Source organism: Scyliorhinus torazame, chromosome 4 (assembly GCF_047496885.1).
Source record: "Scyliorhinus torazame isolate Kashiwa2021f chromosome 4, sScyTor2.1, whole genome shotgun sequence".
NCBI classification, from domain to species: Eukaryota; Metazoa; Chordata; class Chondrichthyes; order Carcharhiniformes; family Scyliorhinidae; genus Scyliorhinus; species Scyliorhinus torazame.
Window position 1 is genome coordinate 186,012,092 of NC_092710.1, and position 16,496 is coordinate 186,028,587.

Genomic DNA, 16,496 nt, shown 5'->3' on the forward strand with positions numbered 1-16,496 from the left:
TTATCATTTAAATAATAATCCCTTTTGTTGTTATTCCTACCAAAATGGATAACCTCACATTTGTCAACATTGTATTCCATCTGCCAGACCCTAGCCCATTCACTTAACCTATCCAAATCCCTCTGCAGACTTCTGGTATCCTCTGCACTTTTTGCTTTACCACTCATCTTAGTGTCGTCTGCAAACCTGGACACATTGCCCTTGGTCCCCAACTCCAAATCATCAATGTAAATTGTGAACAATTGTGGGCCCAACACTGATCCCTGAGGGACACCACTAGCTACTGATTGCCAACCAGAGAAACACCCATTAATCCCCACTCTTTGCTTTCTATTAATTAATCAATCCTCTATCCATGCTACTACTCTACACTTAATGCCATGCATCTTTATCTTATGCAGCAAACATTTGTGTGGCACCTTGTCAAAGGCTTTCTGGAAATCCAGATATACCACATCCAATGGCTCCCCATTATCTACCGCTCTGGTAATGTCCTCAAAAAATTCTACTAAGTTAGGCACGACCTGCCCTTTATGAACCCATGCTGCATCTGCCCAATGAGACAATTTCCATCCCGATGTCTCGCTATTTCTTCCTTGGTGATAGATTCCAGCATCTTCCCTACTACCGAAGTTAAGCTCACTGGCCTATAATTACCCGCTTTCTGCCTATCTCCTTTTTTAAACAGGGGTGTCACGTTTGCTCATTTCCAATCCGCCGGGACCACCCCAGAGTCTAGTGAATTTTGGTAAATTATCACTAGTGCATTTGCAATTTCCCTAGCCATCTCTTTTAGCACTCTGGTATGCATTCCATCAGGGCCAGGAGACTTGTATACCATTATCCCCATTAGCTTGCCCATCACTACCTCCTTAGTGATAACAATCATCTCAAGGTCCTCACCTGTCATAGCCTCATTTCTATCAGTCACTGGCATGTTATTTGTGTCTTCCACTGTGAAGACCGACCCAAAAAACCTGTTCACTTCCTCAGCCATTTCCTCATCTCCCATTATTAAAACTCCCTTCTCATCCTCTAAAGGACCAATATTTACCTTAGCCACTCTTTTTTGTTTTATATATTTGTAGAAATGTTTACTATCTGTTTTTATATTCTGAGCAAGTTTACTCTCATAATCTATCTTACTCTTCTTTATAGCTTTTTTAGTAGCTTTCTGTTGCCCCCTAAAGATTTCCCAGTCCTCTAGTCTCCCACTAATCTTAGCCACTTTGTATGCTTTTTCCTTCAATTTGATACTCTCCCTTATTTCCTTGGATATCCACGGTCGATTTTCCCTGTTTCTACCAAATTGAAGTCAATATTGAAAACGTAACTTTGCCTTTGTTTAATCATCGAACAACTTAATCTATTGTTTGTATGCTTATATTTGATGTGGGTTACAGCAAATTAGGTGTGTAATTATCACACCAGTAAATATTCAAATTAATGCCTGATACTCTGCTTTTATCCTAATGATATGGATGAGAGCCACATATTGCTCAAATTAACTCGATTATTGATGGTGACTTGATTCTACAGTAATTTCCATTTTCAATATTGCATACCTGGTTTATAATTCTCAATTTTGATCCTATGATAATGCCATTGTTGGAGTATATTCAACAAGGCCACCTATGTATGACAAATGGAACATTAAAACGTATTAATGAAAATTGAAAAACTACAAAGAACAAAGAAAAGTACAGCACAGGAACAGGCCCGTCAGCCCTCCAAGCCCGTGCCGACCATGCTGCCCGTCTAAACTAAAATCTTCTACACTTCCTGGGTCCGTATCCCTCTATTCCCATCCTATTCATGTATTTGTCCAGATGCCCCTCAAATGTCACTATCATCCCTGCTTCCACCACCTCCTCCGGCAGCGAGTTCCAGGCACCCACTCCCCTCTGTGTAAAAAAAAAAAAATATGCCTCGTACATCTCCTCTAAACCTTGCCCCTCGCTTCTTAAACCTACGCCCCCTAGTAATTGACCCCTCTACCCTGGAGAAAAGCCTGTGAGTATCCACTCTCTCTATGCCCCTCATAATTTTGTAGACCTCTATCAGGTCACCCCTCAACCTCCTCGTTCCAGTGAGAACAAACAAAGTTTATTCAACCGCTCCTCATAGTTAATGCCCTCCATACCAGGCAACATCCTGGTAAATCTCTTCTGCACCCTCTCTAAAGCCTCCACATCCTTCTCGTAGAGTGGCAACCAGAATTGAACACTATACTCCAAGTGTGGCCGAACTAAGTTCTGTATAGCTGCAACATGACTTGCCAATTCTTATACTCAATGCCCCGGCCAATGAAGGCAAGCATGCCGTATGCCTTCTTGACTACCTTCTCCACCTGTGTTGCCCCTTTCAGTGACCTGTGGACCTGTACACCTAGATCTCTTTGACTTTCAATACTCTTGAGAGTTCTACCATTCACTGTATATTCCCTACCTTCATTAGACCTTCCAAAATGCATTACCTCACATTTGTCCGGATTAAACTCCATCTATCATCTCTCCACCCAAGTTTCCAAATGATCTAAATCCTGCAGTATCCTCTGACAGTCCTCATCGCTATCCGCAATTCCACCAACCTTTGTGTCATTTGCAAACTTACTAATCAGACCAGTTTCATTTTCCTCCAAATCATTTATATAGACTACGAACAGCAAAGGTCCCCGCACTGATCCCTGCTGAACACCACGAGTCACAGCCCTCCAGTTAGAAAAGCACCCTTCCATTGCTACTCTCTGCCTTCTATGACCTAGCCAGTTCTGTATCCACCTTGCCAACTCACCCCGATCCCGTGTGACTTCACCTTTTGTACCAGTCTACCATGAGGGACCTTGTCAAAGGCCTTACTGAAGTCCATATAGACAACATCCACTGCCCTACCTGCATCAATCATCTTTGTGACCTCTTCGAAAAACTCTATCAAGTTAGTGAGACATGACCTCCCCTTCACAAAACCATGCTGCCTCTCACTAATACGTCCATTTGCTTCCAAATGGGAGTAGATCCTGTCTCAAAGAATTCTCTCCAGTAATTTCCCTACCACTGATGTAAGGCTCACCAGCCTGTAGTTCCCTGGATTATCCTTGCTACCCTTCTTAAACAAAGGAACAACATTGGCTATTCTCCAGTCCTCCGGCACATCACCTGAAGACAGTGAGGATCAAAAGATTTCTGTCAATGCCTCAGCAATTTCCTCTCGAGTCTCCTTCAGTATTCTGGGGTAGATCCCATCAGGCTCTGGGGACTTATCTACCTTAATATTTTTCAAGACGCCCAACACCTCGTCTTTTTGGATCTCAATGTGACCCAGGCTATCTACACACCCTTCTCCAGACTCAACATCCACAAATTCGTTCTCTTTGGTGAATACTGATGCAAAGTATTCATTTAGTACTTCGCCCATTTCCTCTGGCTCCACACATAGATTATCTTGCTATCCTTCAGTGGGCCAACCCTTTCCCTGGCTACCCTCTTGCTTTTTATGTATGTGTAAAAAGCCTTGGGATTTTCCTTAACCCTATTTGCCAATGACTTTTCATGATCCCTTCTAGCCCTCCTGACTCCTTGCTTAAGTTCCTTCCTACTTTCCATATATTCCACACAGGCTTCATCTGTCCCCAGCCTTCTAGACCTGACAAATGCCTCCTTTTTCTTTTTGACGAGGCCTGCAACATCTCTCGTTATCCAAGGTTCCCGAAGTTTGCCGTATTTATCCTTCTTCCGCACAGGAACATGCCGGTCCTGAATTCCTTTCAACTGACATTTGAAAGCCTCCCACATGTCAGATGTTGATTTACCCTCAAACATCCGCCCCCAATCTAGATTCTTCAGTTCCCGCCTAATATTGTTATAATTAGCCTTCCCCCAATTTAGCACATTCACCCTAGGACCACTCTTATCCTTGTCCAGCAGCACTTTGAAACTTACTGAATTATTGTCACTAATGGCTTCTTATTTAAAAACAATTACAATTGTGGGCTAAGAAGCAGCATTGGAGTGATATTAAATGAGTAAATAATGCAGTGTTCAAAGTTCCTGAATGTAAAGTCCTCGATTGTTTGCAATATGCCAATTGATAAACTTAATGGTATTAGTATTTAATATGATACTACCAGACACTGGTCTTTTCTAATATTCAACTAAAACTTCTGTGGTTATGTTGACTGAAGATGAGCATATTTAGGACAAAATATTGAGGAATCTTTCCATCTAATTAACCATTTTAAAGGTTTTTCATTATATTTTGTTTATGGAAAATGTATGGCCAATTAAGTAACAAAAATGACCAAAAATTACAGTCCTTAAAGGAACGAATTTGGGAACTATTTAAAGATTGCACCACACATCGTCTAGCCAGAAAATAAAAATATTAAGCTACCTTAGAAATAAGAAACACTCCGAGGAATCAAGTGTATCAATCCATACTTAAAATACAGGATAAAGTAGAACAGGGGAGGCAGTGGCGTAGTGATTGTCACCAGTAATCCCCAAACCCAGGAGAATGCTGTGGGGACCACGGTTCAAATTCCACTTTGGAGATGGTGAAATTTGAATTCAATAACATTCTGGAATTAAAAGCCTAATGAAAGTTGCCAATGCCCTTGAGGACCATAGGCTGCTCTCCCTTTTTGAGAAAGAAAGCTGCCTGGTGGTAATTTAACCTGAGGGTCACCACACCTCAGGTAAGGAGCAAGGTTGAAAAGGCAGAGCTTTCATGGATAACCTCAGCTGGTGTTGCTCTGCTTCACAAACTAGCTATCCAGCTAACTGACCATGAAACCATTGTTGTTTGTTGTTAAACCCATCCGGTTCATTAATATCCTTTAAGGAAGGACATCTGCATGGTCTGGCTTATATATGTGACTCGACATCCACAGGAATGTGATTAACTCTTAACTGAAAAGGCCTAGCAAGTCACTCAGTTCAAGAGTAATTAGTGATGGCAAATAAGTGCTGGTCCAGCCAGCGATGTGGACATCCCATGAATAAAAATGAGAGCCTCAAAGGTCATTGGAAAAGTGGCAAAGATGTTCTGCAAATATCTAGTTATGAATTCTGATATCAATCACAAACAGAATGGATTTTAGTTCATTAGACTTAGATCATTAGGGAGTGGCACATGGCACAGTGGTTAGCATTGCTGCCTACGCCGCTGAGGACCCGGGTTCGAATCCCGGCCCTGGGTCACTGACTGTGTGGAGTTTGCACATTCTCCCCATGTCTGCGTGGGTTTCACCCCCACAACCCAAAGATGTGCAGGTTAGGTGGATAGGCCATGCTAAATTGCCCCTTAATTGGAAAATAAATAATTGAGTACTCTAAATTTAAAAGATATATGTTAAAAAAAAGATTTAGATAATTAGATGGGCTAGTGTATGGTCGGCCATTAAAGCACATTGTTCCCCATTTTTATATCTATTTACATGCTCTTGTGACCGAAAAATGGAATGGGTGGGTGGCCTGAAATACACATTCCATATATACTGTACAGGAAATTACAAGAAATATGAATTCAAAATTGGAGAAAATGTTGGATTACAATCATATATCTAATTAAATAGCAGGAAAGGCTCAAGGTTCTTGAATGGAAGTTATAATGAGTTTTCTCAACTTGAAGCCTGTATTTATAATATGGAAATCAATTCTATATTCTCATAATTACAGGACCACAGAAGTATTAAAAATACCATTGACCAAAAAGAGTTCCCAAGATAAAAATACAAAAATTACAAGGAATTTCAGAAACTAGAAATATCTCATTCCTGGCATTGAGTTTTCATGAATATGCTTTGTATGAATCTTACGGCATTGAAGGAGACAATTTGGCCCATTGCACCTGAACTGGCCATTGTCTGTGATTGTCATCCAACATTGTTGTTCTCAAATAAGGCAGGTATATCATAGCTCGATACCGAATAAAGAAATTGAGCAATGGAGGAAAGGGCACAACATGTAATATTTTTTTGGGGGAAATATTTTAATTGAAATTTTAACAAATTTTTATACAGCATACAAAAAAACCAAACAAATAACACATAAAACACGGTAATTCCCAAACCCCTTCCCCATAACAATATAAACTAAATTCCCACCACCACCTTATCCCACCTCCCCCAACAGGTAACAGTGTCCAACTCTTTAAAATACTTTGTAAACAGCCGCCATCCATGATAAAACCCATCCACCGACTCTCTCATGGTGAACTTGACCTTCTCGAGGTGCAAAAACTCCAGCAGGAGACCCAGCCATATCGAGGCGCTTGACGGTGTAGTCGACCTCTAGCCTAAGAGGATCCACCTCTTTGCCAAAAGCGAGGCAAAGGCCGGAGTGCCTGCCCCTGCCCCCAACCGGAGCTCCAGTACTTCGGGGGACCCCAAAAATTGCAACCAATGGGCACGGCCCCAACCCCGCGTTCAGGATTACACGGGTAGCACAGTGGCTAGCACAGTTGCTTCACAGCTCCAGGGTCCCAGGTTTGATTCCCGGCTTGGGTCAATGTCTGTGTGGAGTTTGCACGTTCTACCTGTGTCTGCGTGGGTTTCCTCCGGGTGCTCCGATTTCCTCCCACAGTCAAAGATGTGCAGATTTGGTGGATTGGCCCTTAGTGTCCAAAAAAAAAGGTTAGGTGGGGTTACTGAATTGCGGGGATAGGATTGAGGGTGCTCTTTCCAAGGGCCGGTGCAGACTCAAAAGACCGAATGGCCTCCTTCTGCACTGTAAATTCTATGATTCTATGATTCTATGATTACCAATATGATATCAAAAAAGGACCTCCAGAAGCCCACCAGCTTTGCACATGACCAGAACAGGTGCATATGCTGTGCCGGCCCCCTCAAACACCAATCACATCTATCCTCCGCCTCATCAAAAAATAGGCTCATTCTAGCCTTTTTGAGGTGTGCTCGAAACACTACTTTTAGCTGAATGAGAGTTTGCCTCGCACAGGATGAGGTGACGGTCACCTCCTCGGTGCCTCGCTCCAAACCTCTTGCACAATTGGCCCTAGCTCTTCTACCCACTTTGCCTTCACCCCCTCAATTGAGCCCGTTGCCTCCCCCCTATCCATTTGTTTAAGCTTGACGTACTGGCCACCTCCGACCCCGAGCAGGACAAAATCCGCTCGAGCAATTTAGAAGGCTGCATCACCAGGAAGGCAGGAAAGTACTTTTTGCCCCGGCTACGCACCTGGAGACACCTGAACCCATCAGTGTCCATAAGCCCATATTTCTCCCCAAGGCTAACAAACCGGCCTTCTATAAACAAATCTCCCACCTTCTCCATCCACTCCCTAAAGCTCACATCCAGCGGAGCAGGCTCAAATAATTGGATTGCACAGATCGGAGCTAGTCTTGAAGCAGCCTTCAAATTGAAATATTGATGGAGTTCCTTCAGCAACCACACCTTTGTCAGCAGCCGCCCCCCCCCCCCCCCCCACACCCCCCGTTCCCTTAAACAAAGCAACACTCACATCCTCCTCTATTATGCTAACCACCTGCTCACACCCCCCCACTACGCTCCCATTAACTAGCCAACCAGCTAGCCTGGCAGACCCTGCTCATGTTGACAATCCTCCTACACCCCCCGCTGATTCCCTTCCCCCTGCTCGCACACCACCATAGCATTGAATAACAATGAACTAGAAAAAGGTGCATTCACCCTCCACCTTCCCCAAACATCCTGCCATAGCACCTCCAAAAAAAAACCATCTCCAAGAAGAGAGGGTCTCCCCTGACCAACAATCCAAACAACAATACAGCAAAAAGGAAGAGAGAACCAACATCTTCTCACACTTCCTCCAGAGTTCAATGTCCTCCCCTCTCCAGCCAGTTCATTGTCTCTCAAACACTCCAATGCTTCCTCTGGTGTCCCAAATTAATGCTCACGGCTGCTCACCCAGAGGCGGGCCTGGTACAGCATCCTGAACTTCACCCCCTTCTTGAAGAGGTCAGCCTTGACTCGGTTGACCCCGACTCTCCTCTTAGCCTGTTCCGTACCCAGGTTTTGGTACAACCGGAGCTCATTATCTTCCCTGGTGCACTAACCCGTCTGTCTGGCCCACTGTAAAATCTTTTCCTTGTCAAGGAATCTATGGAGCCTCACCACCATCGCCCCCAGCGGCTCGATCGCCTGCGGTTTCCTCATCAACGCTTTATGCGCTCGGTTGACCTCCAGGGGCCGGTCGAAGGCCCCTCCCCCATCAGCTGCTCCAGTAATTTGGCTACATATGAACCTGAGTCCACTCCCTCGAATACCCTCTGGCAAGCCAACAATTCTTAAATTTTGTCTCCGGGATCTGTTCTCGAAATCCTCCACCTTCTCATTTAGCTGCTTCTGAGTTTCCCTGAACATCCCAATCTTGGCCGCTGAAGTGTTGGGTACTCTGCTACACAGACGAACCAACACGGTTGCGAATGGTACAACTCAGTTTTATTTTAAACATCTATTTACAGTGGTAAACTGTTTACTGAGGGTCGATCATAACCCTTGAATCTGTGGGCCTACTCCTAATTCTATCTTGTAGTGGCACTCAGCACATGGTGGATATCTGAGTGGCTTGATATGAGCTCTGTGCCCTGAGCTGTCCCCTGCTCGAGTGCCCAGGAAGTGTCATGTTCTCTGTTTTGTACTGTGTATGCTCTTGCCTGTGATTGGCTGTCGTGTTGTGTGTGTGTTGATTGGTCCGTTGATCTGTCCATCAGTATGTATGTATGTATGTGCTATGATGTTTACCTAAATATCATGACATCCCCCTTTTTTTTACAAGAACATGTGCCTATGTGGTCATAAATAGAGATGTGTACTGAGTGTAGCTAAATGTGTGTGTGTGCAATATCTACAGCATGTACATGGGGCTAAAGTATATACAAGGGGCGATGTCGGGTGTGACATAATAACGAGGTTGTACCATAAACAAAGAACAGGGAAATGTTGAACGACAAAACAAATTCCTTAACGATAAGAACAGAAACATATTAACACAGCGGTAGTATGAGTTCAATGTACAAACAGTCTCATAAGTCCAGTCTAGTAGGTGGGCGACAAATTCGGGGTGACCGCCTCAAGGGTGGGTCTGGAACAACCGGCTGAGGAATGGGCCTGGCCACGGGCGACGACGGAAGGGGCATGGTGGCAGGCAGCTCCACGAAGTTGATATCAGGAACAACAGGAGGGCGCGTTGTCGGTGTAAGTTCCCGTAGCGAGCGTGGAAGTAGGCGAAGAGCCCGGCGATTGCGCCTACGAATGGATCCATCAGGCATGCGAACCAGGAACGAGCGAGGAGCCACGCGTCGGAGAACTTCGGCAGGTGCTGACCAGCCACCTTCTGGTAGGTGGAGGCGGACTTCGTCTCCAGGGGCCAGGGCGGGAAGATCAGTTGCCCGTGTGTCATATGCCCTCTTCTGGCGAACGCGTTGCTGTTGCATTCTGTGTAGTACCGGAGCTTGGTTGATTGTGGGTGCCAGAATGGATGGCACAGTGGTCCTGAGGGCGTGACCCATCAACAGCTGGGCTGGTGAGAGGCCAGTGGCTAGTAGGGCCAAGCGATAGGCCAGCAGGGCTAGGCAGAAATCCAATCCGGCAGCAGCAGCCTTGCAGAGGAGCCGCTTGACGATGTGAACGCCCTTCTCCGCCTTTCCATTGGACTGGGATGCAGAGGGCTGGACGTCACGTGTGTGAAGCCATACGAAGCAACAAAAGATGACCATTCCTGGCTGGCGAAACAGGGCCCATTGTCCGACATGACAGTCATCGAAATGCCGTGGCGAGCGAAGGTGTCTTTGCACGCCGTTATGACAGCGAACGATGTCAAATCGTGCAAGCGTATGACCTCTGGATAGTTGGAAAAGTAGTCAATGACAATTACATAGTCCCTGCCGAGCGTGTGAAAGAGGTCCACACCCACCTTCGCCCAGGGGGACGTCACCAGCTCATGGGGCAGAAGCGTCTCATGAGGTTGCGCCGGTTGAAACCTTTGGCAGGTGAGGCAGTTGAGCACCATATTGGCAATGTCATCACTGATGCCTGGCCAGTATACCACCTCTCGGGCCCTCCGTCTGCACTTCTCGACCCCCAGATGGCCTTCATGTAGTTGGTCGAGGACCAGCCTGTGCATGCTGTGCGGAATCACAATCCGGTCCAGCTTTAGAAGGACACCATCAATGATGGCCAAGTCGCCTCGGACATTGTAGAACTGCGGGCACTGCCCTTTGAGCCACCCTCCCGTCATGTGGCGCATCACCCGTTGTAGAAGGGGGTCAGCCGCAGTCTCTCAGCGAATACGGGCCAGACTGGAGTCGTCAGCTGGCAGATTTGCCGACGTGAAAGCCACCTGCGCCTCGACCTGAGAGACGAACTCCTCCGAATCTGGCGGTGTGCTCACTGCTCTAGATAGGGCATCTGCAATGATAAGGTCCTTACCCGGGGTGTGGACCAGTTGGAAGTCATACCTCCTAAGTTTAAGTAGGATGCGCTGGAGGCGAGGGGGTCATCTCGTTCAGGTCCTTATTTATGATGCTGACCAGGGGGCGGTGGTCAGTCTCAACGGTAAACTGGGGGAGACCATACAAGTAGTCATGGAACTTGCCTATCCTGGTTAGCAAGCCCAGGCACTCCTTTTCGATCTGCGCGTGGCGCTGTTCTGTGGGGATCATGGCCCGCGAGGCATAGGCGACCGGGGCCCATGACGCAGTGTCATCCCACTGTAGGAGCACCGTCCCAATGCCGGACTGGCTGGCATCAGTCGAAATTTTAGTGTCACGAGATGTGTCGAAAAACGCCAATAGTGGTGCTGTGGTGAGCTTAAGTTTGAGCTCCTCCCATTCCTGCTGGTGTGTGTGCAGCCACTGGAACTCCGTGGACTTCTTGACGAGGTGGCGCAGAGCTGTCATGTGGGAGGCAAGGTTGGGAATGAACTTCCCCAGGAAGTTGACCATGCCTAGGAAGCGTAGCACTGCTTTCTTGTCTGCCAGCTGCGGCATGGCTGTAATGGCGCTCACCTTGTCTGCATCCGGATGGACCCCTGACCGGGAAATGTGGTCCCCCAGGAACTTCAGCTCGGTTTGGTCGAAAGAACACTTGGCTCGGTTGAGGCGCAGGCTGTTTTCGCGTATGCGCGCAAAGACGCACTGGAGATGATAGATGTGCTCCTGTGGTGTGGTGGACCAGATGATGACGTTGTCCACGTAGACGTGCACCCCTTCGATGCCTTACATCATCTGCTCCATGATCCTGTGAAAGACCTCGGATGCCGAGATGATGCCAATTAGCATTCTGTTGTAGCAGAACCTGCCGAAAGGGGTGTTGAAGGTGCACAGCTTTCGGCTGGACGGATCCAGTTGGATCTGCCAAAAACCCTTCGAGGCATCCAGTTTTGTGAAGATTTTAGCCCGGGCCATTTCGCTCGTGATCTCTTCCTGTTTGGGTATGGGGTAGTGTTCCCTCATTATGTTGTTGTTGAGGTCTTTTGGATCAATGCAGATCCGGAGCTCGCCGGAGGGCTTCTGAACACACACCATGGAGCTGACCCATGGCGTGGGCTCCGTGACCCGGGATAGGACCCCTTGATCCTGGAGATCCTGCAGCTGCTGCTTGAGGCGGTCTTTGAGTGGTACTGGGACCCTGCGAGGTGCGTGAATGACCGGGGTGGTGTCCGGTTTGAGCCGAATTCTGTAGGTGTAGTGCAGTGTTCCCTTGCCCTCGAATGCCTCCTGGTTGTGGGCGAGGAGCGATTGGAGCTGTGCCCTGAACTCTGCATCAGGGAAGTCAGATGTGCCTTCTGGAGACAGAGCGTGGACTCGTTGCATGAGTTGGAGAGCCTTGGATGCCTGTGCGCCTAACAGGGAGTCCTTTGATGATCTGACTATCTCGAATGAGAGTGTGGCCGTATGTGTGTTGTGTGTCATCTGGAGCTGGCAGGATCCCATAGCCGGGATAACGTTCCCGTTGTAGTCGACCATCTTGCAATGGGACGGCCGAATTGGTGGTCTGACCTTCATGGCGTAGAAGGCTGACATGCTATGAGGTTGGCGGAGACCCCAGTGTCCAGACGGAATGTTATCGGTGATCGGTGGACTGTTAGGGTGGCACACCATTCATCACCCGGATTGACAGTGTTAACTTGCATCGGCTGGTGGGTCGCGGCTGGAGACATTCGGTTCCCATCAATTACCGCAACACGGAAGGCGTCCCGGTTGTCTGTGTCATTGGTCTGGATATCGTCTGGGCACGACTGGTAGGAAGGAGGCTGAATGGTCCGCACGTCCCTGCGAGGTTGTTGGAGTTGGGGAACATTGGCAGGTTGAGCTGCTTGACAGCAGGCAGCGTAGTGATCCACCTTGCCACAGCGGAGGCATTGTCAGGTTCTTGTGGGACATTGCCGCTTTAAATGTGCGGCACCACAGTTGCCGCACGTCGTGACGTCATGGCGTTCATTGCGCCACTGCGCATGCGCAGTTCGGTCTTGCGTCGAGCTCGCCTGCGCATCATGCTCCTCGGTGTTGCTGTCGTTTTTGGCGCGCACAAGCGCGGGAGGCCTCGAAAAGCGCGCGAAATGGCCGTCCTCGTCCGGGCAGCGGGCCAGGAGGAACTCGATCGCCTGGACCCATTCGGCCTTGTAGGACGCCTGCCTCGCCAATCCGGCCGCGTAGGACACCTGCCGCGCCGATTCGGCCGCCTGAAATTGGGTATAGCGGCTAGTCGCGTTTTCGTGCAGGACACAGGCTTCGATTGCAGAGGCTAAGGTGAGGCCTTTTATTTTTAAGAGCTGCTGGCGTAGGGTGTCCGAGGTGACCCCAAAAACGAGTTGGTCCCGAATCATGGAATCGGAGGTGGTGTCGTAACTGCAGGATTGTGTGAGGATACGGAGATGCGTAGGGAATGACTGAAAGGGCTCATCCTTACCTTGCAGGCGCTGCTGGAAGACATACCTCTCGAAGCTCTCGTTGACCTCAATGTTGAAGTGTTGGTCGAGCTTGAGAAGGACCATCTTGTATTTGGTCTTGTCCTCACCTTCCACGAACACCAGGGAGTTGTAGACATGGATGGCGTGCTGACCTGCCGTGGTGAGGAGGATGCGATCTTTCTGGTGTCCGAGGCGCTCTCCTTTTCGTTGGCTTCCAGAAAGAGCTGGAAGCGCTGTTTGAACAGCTTCCAATTAACGCCGAGGTTTCCAGCGACTTGCAGCGGCGGTGTGTTGACGGTGTCCATGGCGCAGGATGGCAGATTCCAGAGGATTTGTAGGTAGGTCCCACAGTTATTCCTGGTACTATGAAGTGTTGGGTACTCTGCTACACAGACGAACCAACACGGTTGCGAATGGTACAACTCAGTTTTATTTCAAACTTCTATTTACAGTGGGTAAATGTTTTACTGAGGTTCGATCATAACCCTAGAATCTGTGGACCTATTCCTAATTTTATCTTGTAGTGGCACTCAGCACATGGTGGATGTCTGAGTGGCTTGCTATGAGCTCTGTGCCCTGAGCTGTCTCCTGCTCGAGTCCCCAGGAAGTGTCGTGATTCCCTGTTTTGTACTGTGTATGCTCTTGCCTGTGATTGGCTGTCGTGTGTGTGTTGATTGGTCCGTTGATCTGTCCATCAGTATGTATGTATGTATGTGCTATGATGTTTACCTGAATATCATGACAGCCGCCAACAAGGTAAGCTGCTCCTCGTGATCCCCCACCACCTCCTCCACCTTCTGGATCTCCTACCTCTGGGTCTCCAGCCTCAGCTCCACCCAATCAATCCCCGCTTTCAGCGGGTCTACCACCTTCACAAGGTCCTCCTGAGCTTTCCTACTCGCTGACTAAACCTCTCACTCAAGAAGTCTACAAGCTGCTCTGTCGACCATTGGGCTGGAAGGGCCGACCCTTTACCTCCACCATCTTCACCTGTGCTGCACAAAGTGTTTCTTGCTCCAACAGCTCCTTTCTTCTCGACCCACTTCTGGTCTGCGGATCCATCCACCGACACCACCAGCGGAGCTTTAATTTTCTCCACCACTTCCACACCTTTCTTCAGCAAAACATCCGCCCAGCAAATGGGGAAAAGGACCGGAAAAAAACACCTTGAGCGGGAGCTGCCAAATGTGCGACCACTTACTCCAGGGCTGCCACTGGAAGTCCGTGTACCTTGGTACCATATCGGCACCTTGGTTTGTCCAAAGGGCCAATATGAAAGCCTTTAATTTCAGAAAATAAATAATTTAAATGAATAAATTAAGTCTTTACAATCACAAAGCTTTTTATTTAGATTCTCCAGACAGGGGGCTGGATTCTCCGATTTTCAGGCTATGCCCTCAAGCCGTCATAGGAACGGTGGTATTTTACGACCGAACTTGCACCGGAAAAAAGCCACCGATCCTCCAATTGGTGGGGGGCTAGCAGACAGGCAGAGTAGAGCACCCGGCTCTAGCTGCCAATACGGCTGGAGAATTGCCGGGGCCATGGCCGCACAACATGGCGCCGGCCGCGCGCGGACCCGGCCTGCCAAATAGTGCCCCCCCTTTGGCTGGCTCACGACCCCCGGACCATCCCTCAACAGTGCCCCCAACCCCTGCCAAAGTCCCCCCTGCCTGCGGATAGGCTCTCCCCCGACTGTGGCGGAGCTGGACTGAGTCCGCAGCCGCCACGCCGGGTTCCCAACAAGTAATATCATGAGAGACTCATGCCATCGGCAACTCGGCCGGTCAGGGGTGGAGCATCCGGGAGAGGGCCTCAGGTAATGTCCTGAGGCTGTTGATACGGCGTGCAGCATATTCCTAGAGGACGCCGCTTTGGAGGGGGCGGTGCATCGCCCCGAATATCGGCGCAAACGTTGATTCTCTGGCCGATCGCCGAACGCGATTTCGGTGTCGGCAACCGGAGAATCCTGCCCAGGGTTTTTTCTAAGCATTGGAAACACATATTTGTGTGCATGGATATTTGTAATGTGCACAATTGTGCGCTGCGACAGATTATACTTTTGTACTAAGATATACAAAAAAAAATTAATATCCATGGTACGGTTTCCTATCTATTTGTATGTATGTAAAATACACATACATATTCCATTTTATATGTAGCACCGACTCATCTTAACAAATGTTGCAGACATGTTCTGACAACTCCACTAGGGGGAGCAACAATACTCTCGCTCTGTGTGACCATGTTGGATTGGATTTGTTTGGATTGGATTAGTTTATTGTCACGTGTACCGAGGTAGTGAAAAGTATTTTTCTGCAAGCAGCTCAAACAGATCATTTAGTACATGAAAATAAAAGAAAATGAAAAGAAAATACATAAAAGGGCAACATAAGGTCCACAACGCAAATACATAGACACCGGCATTGGGTGAAGCATACAGGAGTGGAGTATTAATCAGGGCAGTCCATAAAAGGATCGTTTAGGAGTCTGGTAACAGCGGGGAAGAAGCAGATAGGATGCTTTCTATGGTGCTTCTATAAAAGTTGGTCAGAGTCACTGTGGAAGTGCCGAATTTCCTTAGTTTCCTGAGGAGGTATGGGCGCTGTTGTGCTTTCTTGGTGGTAGCGTTGACGTGGGTGGACCAGGACAGATTTTTGGTGATGTGTACTCTGAGGAATTTGAAGCTGTTAATCATCTCCACCTCGGCACCGTTGATGCAGACAGGAATGTGTACAGTACTTTGCTTCCTGAAGTCAATGACCAGCTCTTTAGTTTTGCTGGCATTGGTGGATAGATTTTTGTCATTGCACCATTCCACTAGGTTCTCTATCTCCCTCCTGTATTCTGACTCGTCGTTATTCGAGATCCGACCCACTATGGTCGTATTGGCAGCAAAGTTGTAGATGGAGCTGGAATCAAATTTTGCCACGCAGTCGTGTGTGTACAGGGAGTATAGTAGGGGGCTAAGTACGCAGCCTTGTGGGGCCCCAGTATTGAGGACTATTGTGGAGTAGGTGTTGTTGTTTATTCTTACTTATTGTGGTCTGTGGGTCAGAAAGTAGAGGATCCAGCTGCAGAGTGTGGAGCCAAGTCCTAGGTTTTGGAGCTTTGCTATGAGCTTGGCTGGGATTATGGTGTTGAAGGCAGAGCTGTAGTCAATAAATAGGAGTCTCATGTAGGAGTCCTTATTGTCAAGGTGCTCTAGGGATGAGTGTAGTGCCAGGGAGATGGGAACTTGATTGAAACAGTTGGCACTTGTTATTACTCAACCTTTACCTGTGTATTCATTTCTGTGTCCAGTTACACAGTCTGGTGTGTTGTTCTGAATTTAATGACGGCTGGTCCATTCCTCGGTAGAATAAAACGTGTTTCAATAACGCAGAGGACACAGGAGGAGTTTTTTTAATTAATGGGCTTCAGTATAATTGCTAATTAAGAAGGTCTTGTGGCACACTGGGTAGTGGCCCTGTCTCTGAGCGAGATACTTCAGATTCTCCTGTATTAGATCACTCCAGGACTTGATGGACAAGGAAAATGCATTCATAATGCAACCAAATTGAATATCAATCTGCAAATCATTCCAA